Source organism: Pinus tabuliformis, chromosome 7, assembly GCF_031772625.1.
Source record: "Pinus tabuliformis cultivar Carrire ecotype Pingquan chromosome 7, CPIR1, whole genome shotgun sequence".
NCBI lineage: Eukaryota > Viridiplantae > Streptophyta > Pinopsida > Pinales > Pinaceae > Pinus > Pinus tabuliformis.
The window spans coordinates 846,138,172-846,146,114 of NC_142293.1; positions in this window are offsets into that span (position 1 = coordinate 846,138,172).

A 7,943-nucleotide genomic window follows, 5' to 3' on the forward strand; every position below is an offset into this window, starting at 1 on the left:
TATAACAACGTGAATGGAGAATTCCCCGTGGATTTCTGGGTCGTCACTCTATCGGCCCACAGTTCATATTTGAGCTTAGAATCCCAATTCTTTTTGTTGTCTTCCAACAACGTCTTAAGTATCCTTATCAAGCTTTTGTTGGAAGATTCTGCTAGACCATTGCTTTGAGGGTAATACGAGGTGGAATGAACCAGTTTAATGCCCATTGAATCACACATGTCCACCAATTCCTTTGCCCTGAAGGCTGCTGCATTGTATGTGACTAGTTTATGTGGGCAACCAAATCTAGTGAAGATATTCTCTATCAAGAACCTCATGACCACATGATGATCATCGTTTCTGGTAGGGATTGCTTCAATCTATTTAGTGAAATAATCAGTGGCAACCAAGATCCATCTGTGCTGGCCACTGGAATGTGGATTGATTTCTCCAATGAAATCCAGGGCCCACTGTTGGAAAGGGCCACTAGCATGTATGGGTTTTAAGGGCAAGGACTTCAATTGCTGCTTCTCCTCAAATCTTTGGCACTTGTCACATGATTTAACAAAGGAAAAGACATCAGCAAACAAGGTGGGCCAATAGTACCCAGCTCTAAGGATTTTGTGGGTTGTAGTTTTCCAATAATGATGTCCTCCACATATGCTGGAATGAAATTGCTGCATCACTTCAACTGATTGTTTTTTGTCCAGACACCTTAGCAGAATTCCAGAGGAATCCCTCTAGTAAAGCAGATTTTCATGAATGCAATATCTAGTTGCCCTGAGCTTAATAGTTCTACCCTGGCTTGAACTAAGGCCTGGAGGAATTTCTAGCTTCAGCAAAAATTGAGCTATTGCATAGTACCAATCACAAGAAGCTAGATTTTTTGCCAATGACTGATTTTCCTTTGGTTCAACAGTTTTTTCTTCTGTTTGGCCTTTCTATGAAATTATGTTTATGAGATTTATGTCCAGCGTTCTGCAATTTTCTTCAGCCATTAATCTGGCAAGGCCCCGACCTCTGACCAGTTTAGTGGGCTTCAATTCTATGTTAAATTCAATAAGTTTGACAATCCATTTAGCTCTTCTTCCATCAGCATCGGGTTGCGTTAGGACATCTTTAACTGGAGCAGAGGGCACATATGCAATTATCTTGGAATGTAGAATGGAGATTTTGAAAGCTTTCAAAGACTTGATAAGAGCATATGCCTGTTTTTCAATGATATCATACTTTAGCTCAGCATCTCTTAAAATTCTGCTGAAAAATGCCACTGGATGCTCTGAGCCTTCTTCATTTGCTTGCAATAAAACTGCTGCAAGGTTGTCATCAGAGGAAAATGAAAATATATGGAACTCCTTGCTATAATCTGGACTTCTTAAAGTGGTAGCTTCCATAATAGCTTTCTTAATGGACTCAAAGGATCTTCTTGCTGCATCAGTCCATTTGATCTCCGACCCCTTTCTCAACATGGAGGTAATATGCTTCACAAGTTCTGCAAAATTCGGGATAAACCTCCTTACAAAATTTATTTTGCCCAGAAAGGATTGGATATCCTTCTTTGATCTCGGGATAGACAAGGTCTGTATTGCTTTTACTCTTTCTGGGTCAATTTGTACACCTGCAGTGGAAACAATATGTCCTAACAGCTTGCCTTCTTCTAAAGCAAACTGTGACTCTTAGGATTGACTGAAATCCCAAACCTTCTGCACATCAGGAACACTTTCTTCAAATGCCGCAAATGGTCTTGATCGCTGTTGGAATACACTGTTATATCATCAAGGTAGACAAGGACAAATTTATCCTTCTCTCTTACAAATGCTATATCCATAGCTCTCTGAAAGGTGGCTCCAACATTCATAAACCCAAAAGGCATCTTGGAATACATAAAAGTGCTCCAAGGAGTGGTGAATGCAGTCTTTTCTTAGTCATCTGGATGCACAACAACTTGATTATACCCTGAAAATCCATCCAGGAAAGACATCATTTTGGTGCTTGAGACCTTTTGCAGCAAATGCTCCATCTTGGGTAGAGGATAATTGTCTTTCTTAGAAAATTTGTTTAAGTTTATGAAATCAACGCAGAGCCTGATTTCTTCACTTTTCTTTCTCACTACCACCAAATTGGCTACCCATTTTGAATATCTGAGAGGGACTATGATCTTGGCAGCTAGCAACTTTTTGATTTCTTTTTCAATTAAAGGAAGGAGCAAAGGATTTATTGGTTTCAGCTTCTGCTTGAAAGGGATGGTGTCTTTCTCTAAAGGAATTTTGTGCTAGATGATCTTTTTGTCATATGTTTTCAGGTCACTATATTCCCAGGCAAAGACATCAGCAAATTGCTTCATTAAATTGCAGTATTCAACACTCTAGACAGCAGACAAATGTGTGGATAGATTTATATACCTTGGTTGTCCTGGAATCCCTATACTATGCTTACAGACTGCAGATTGGTCTTCTTTTTGGGCAGCCTTATAAGGCACATCATTTTGGTCAAACAACTTTTCTAATGGAACCAGACCCTTAGGTATATGATTGCTGGGCAGTTGGACAATGCTATCTTTACCAATTCTGTTTTTAAGCTTGGACTGGGGATTTGCTTCCAAGGCTTCATTTTCTCCGTCAATTTGCATTTCGGAAAATTCATCAATGACTTGCAGAAACCTATTCACTTCATCATCATCTTCAAAAACTTTCCAATGCTGGACATTATCAGGCAAGGATGGTCTGTATTTCATCTGAACTTCATAAACTAGTCTGGGAGGCATGGGAGGGATAAACATGCTAGCAGACATAGTAAGGGAATCGACAAGCTGATTTTTTATTCTAGGGATATATGAGATACAAAAATTATCAAAATAATCTTTGAGTCTCCATACCTCATCTCTGTATGCTTTTAGCCTTGGGTGCTTTGCTTGAAATGTTTTATTTACTTGCTGAATAATCAGATCAACATATCCAAACACCTTTATGCTTCTGATTTCTTTGTCTTTAGCTGCATTGAGACCTAATATCAGAGCTTCATATTGTGCTATATTGTTGGTAACTTGGAAATCCAGCTTAAAAGACAGATGTGTGCTTCCATGTTTTGGAGATATCAACACCAACCCTGCTCCTGCAGTTTCCCTGGAGCATGCTCCATCAAAGAACATCTCCCAATCCTGACTTCCTTGCTCTCCCTTGGCCTGATTCACTGGTTTCTTGATCTGCATTGAGGCCTTCTGGGATTCTTCAATTTGGAGAATACAAGCTCCAAAATCAATATCCACAGCATATATGGGATGCTTAGAATGATTCTTCTCATCACTGATGATGTAGGCCAGCTGCGCTTCTCTGTACAATCTCCTACTTTCCCCTCCAAAGATTGGGACAGTGGCATAAGATAAGTCTTTCTGTAATGTCCCACCTAGTCTCTTAATCTACCCTCTCGACAACAGCATGCCAAACTTGGGAGGGACATCTGCTATCACAATATCCATCATCATGCTTTTCACGGGCAGCTGAGTTAGGGTAACAACTAGGTCTTTGATTAATCCTAGGCATTTTACCTTTCTTGAATCAAATGAGAATAAATCGTGATGTGGTCTAGTGATATCAAGGCCTAACTCTTCCATGACAGCCTTTGGCATCAAATTATGGCTGGCCCTTATGTCTAGCAGGTAATTTTGGAGGATTTTGTCATGAATGGTCAAGGAGACATAAAATGATGGGGAGTTATTATCAGCAGGTTCAGTCATTGGGCTAAGCACAACTGCAGGTTTATCATTTTGCAAATTGACATAGTCAGTGGAGGCTGATGAGGCTTTTAGCTCAAAAGCGTCAAGGATAGGCTTTCTAAAAACTTCACTCTTTACAAGCTCCATCAGAGGCACATATATTTTTAACTTCTGGACTTCTAATTCAAAGTTGAAAAGGGAAGGGGACTTGTCAGGAACTCTTACCTCTTGAGCTGGTACTTTGGGGATGACCAGATCAGCTGTTGGTATTTTATGTTTGATGTTCTGTTGTTCTATTGGGACAACAAATTTTTGAGCAGGATTCTCCTTGACATTGTTTGCTTTTGACCTCAGACTATATCGTCGCTACTCACCAATGTGTAGAACAGCCTCTCTATCCCACTCTTGACTAGTTTCGTCCTATAGTAATGATTCTTCATATGCAGCCAATTTAAAAAAGGCAGCACTGCCCTTATCTTCCATTTAATGGATTTCATCCTCTTTTCAACTTGCTCCTCTTCCATGACTACATTTTGGAAAGGAGCTTTAACCTTTTGTTCTTAATTTGCTTCTTTACCCCTTTGAATGATTTGCAATTGTTCATTTGCTCTTCTGAATGGATTTGAGGTTCTTGGAGCAAATGTGTTTGGAAGCCTTGTTTTTCCAGAGCTCTGCTCAACCTTCAGCTTAGATATCTCAGTAGCCAATGACTAACATTTTAGTCATTTTGTCCAATTTAGGTTCTGAATATGAAGCAGAGGAAGAAGAAGCCTCACTTCTCTGCCTCCTTCTATTAGCATGACTTTTAAGCTTTTCTATAGCCATGATATTAGATTCTACTTCTAGGGTTGCATCCTGCATTTCAGCTAGAGTGGTACATTTTCTTTCTCTTAACAACATGCAAAAATCCGAGTCAAAAGCGTTGGCATAGGTGAGTTTGGCAGAAGTTGGGGTAGGCTTTACTTCAGTTGGTATCTTACTATACATACGGTTAAATCTTTTATTAAAATCAGGCAAAGATTCTCCATTCTCCCTCTTTAGATTACCAAACTCAATATGGTAATACATCAAGTCTTTCTTATCCCCCCATTGCTTCAGGAATGCATCATCCAATGCTTCAATGTTTGCTATGGACCTATGGGGCAATTCTCTGAACCACTTTCTAGCCTTACCATCAAGGCTCTGGACAAACACTCTCATCCACACATCATCTTCACTGATATCTAGGTTATCAGCATAACTATAAAAGGACTCAAGGTGTTCTTCAACTGTTACTCCCTCTGTACTAGTGAACTTAGGCATGTATTTCTGGTATTCTCCTACAGGCATGGCATTCAAAGGAATAGGAAAGACCAGGGGTCCATACCTAGCAGCGATGATTCTTTCCATCTTCGTGGGAGCTTGCTGGCCTGCCATGACTGGGATAGGTGGAAGGATACTGGCAGATTTAATAGTAGGAAGTAATGAAATAGATGACAGACACAAAAGAATATGATGGACTGTATGAGAGGCTTTCTTTGGACTGAGATCCAAAGGGGAACTGACTGAACAAGGAGCTTTATGAATCTCTGAAGGTATTTCTTTACTCACAATGCTAGGCTCCAAATCTTCAAACTGTATATCCTCAGCTATTACCTTCTCTTTCAGAGATGCATAAGATTTCTTAGGCTTACCTGATTCTAATGCTCCTTTCTATGATGTTTTCCTTTGCTTAGCAATCTTCTCAGGGTCAGGCACTGGGTCAGTTGGTGACTTCTAAGGATTTCTCCAGATATGCCTCACAAACTGAGCCAGAACTGAAATGTGGAGCTGCCAAAGGTTGGTTCTCCAGTAGAGTCGCCAGATAGATGATTACAACCAGAAATGTGTCCAGACTTTGTCTATCATCAAAGCTGGAACTGTGTCGTTCTCCCAGGGAAGCTGAGCTTCAATCTCCTCTCCCCGGCAGCAGCGCCAATTAATGTTATCACCCCAAGAAACTCTCCTAGGTTGTAGCTCGTAGATGCCGGGGAACATTACAAACTCAACTTAATGTTGGAAATGGATGAATGGAAGAGATGATGCTTGTTCAAGCTAGATAACCACTTCTACTACGCTTAACTCCAGACATGCATGAACACCCCCGGACTACAAGGATTTAGACCACCAATTACTCACAATTCAAAGATTGGGTGAATATGGACCACACCAGCATATGCACAAGACCTTGTGATGGCCGACTGCAACCAGTAAAGAGGTCTGCAAATCTAATTCCCTAGTGTACAGACAAGATGACAACTCTCTGTCACTAAGTGAAAAGAAACCTGATTAACACATTCAGTGATACATGCAAGATTTAAACACAGAGGTAGGATGACAACTCCTCTAATGCTAAACATCAAGAGTTCAGGAAAACTGCATATCAGGCACAACCTAGAACAAAATAGAAATGGAAAGTGAGTAATTAACAACAAAAGAAGCTTGTATTCGCTGAAAATGAAGATGAGACACTGCAAGTATCAAAGTAGTTACAGTGTCTAGAAGTTGAACCTTACATCAAAACAACAACCATCAACCCTGATTACATCTTGTTTTTGGATATATATAGAGTTTCATTACAAAGGCACTCAACCATTCTAAGTATGGAGGGGTCATAATTAACCACCAACTGATTTAACTGCCTGATGGAGTCTGAGTGCGATTACTTGCTGTAGTGGATAAATTTGATCTTCCCGGGTGCTCTGCTGTCCTCTCAGGTGGTTGGAGTGTTGTATGAGATGAAGTCCCATAGCTGTTAAATGCATTTTCTATTCGAGCTCTGTCCTTTCCTTCTTGGCCATACTGTCTGTTGAATGCGGTTGTTGAGGAGGAAATGCACTTGGTACTGAAAACAGGTCACCTTCGTCCTTTCGGGAGCATGGAATGGTTAAGGTACGCGGACTGTGCAGTGGGTGGAATAGTCGGATGGAGGAGTAAGACTGGTCGTCGGATCGGGTGGATAGACGGTGGAGATGGCTTGCTGAGGGATATCGGAAGAAGCGGGAGCGGAATGAGCGTGGGACATTGGATCTTGGCGGAACTGATCGGAGAACGGAGGAATGGTTGGGCGAGTCGCTTTATCGGGCGTGACGGGAGTTGTCGGATTGGGTATTTTTTGTGTTTTTGGGTATTTTCGTATGGTGATGTGCTATTGTGTTCAAATCGCATCGGAAAAAGTTGAGGGGCGCGACTTTGATACACACATGGATGCGATTGCGATCAGATCACATCGCAATATTGCATCGGCGAAAGTTGAGGGGCGCGACTTTGATACACACACGGGTGCGATTTGCGATCAGATTGCATCACAATATCGCATTGGCGAAATTTGAGGGATGCGGCTTTGATACACACACGGATGCGATTTGCGATAGCAATAAAACCCGAACCTGATAAATGAATTAATCGTTTTTGGCACTGATGCAGGGAGAATAAGCGGTGCAAGGGAAGGAGAAGATGACCGTTGTGAGCTTCTTTTTAGCGGTACCAAGCGGACCAATATCATCTCTGATTCTAGAAAATCATCGTCATACAACAGAGCTAACACTGGCTCCTTCTGGGGATGAGATCCTCCTTGTGAGGTCTCAAGAACTGCAAACCATTGCCTTCCCTGTGAAAACCAGATTAGCAAAATTTCCTAGTGTTTCATTGGGCATGGAGTCTAACTGAATCTACCATAAAACTAATAACATAACATATTTACCGACTTAAGACCCAAGGCCTTAAATGACATAAACTTTCAGAAAACGCCCATTAATTGGGCCATCAAAAACTGCCTCCCCTTCCATACTTCGTAGTGTGAAAGTATTGTTCCCTTGGATCCGCGAAATGATAAAAGGCCCTGTCCATAGAGCATCGAACTTCCCATGTTTTCCTTTCTTCTCTTTCAGCGCATCCCACTTGAGAACTAAGTCTCCAACCTGAAAATTATCTGTTTTTGCCCTCTTGTCAAAAGCTTCCTTGATCTTCTCTTGATGTGCCACAGACTTTTCAACCAGCTGTTCCCTAATTTGATGTACCTCTGCTAAAACAATGATCCTTTTTGCCATGTCCTCTTCCTCATTATGCTCTTCTTTAAAAAACTTTGCCATAGGGAGGGTTAAGTGAATTGGGAATACAACCTCAGTGCCATATACCAGCTTGAATGGAGAATTCCTCGTGGATTTTTTGGTGGTCACTCTATCGGCCCACAGTGCATATTTGAGCTTAGCATCCCAATTCTTTTTGTTGTCTT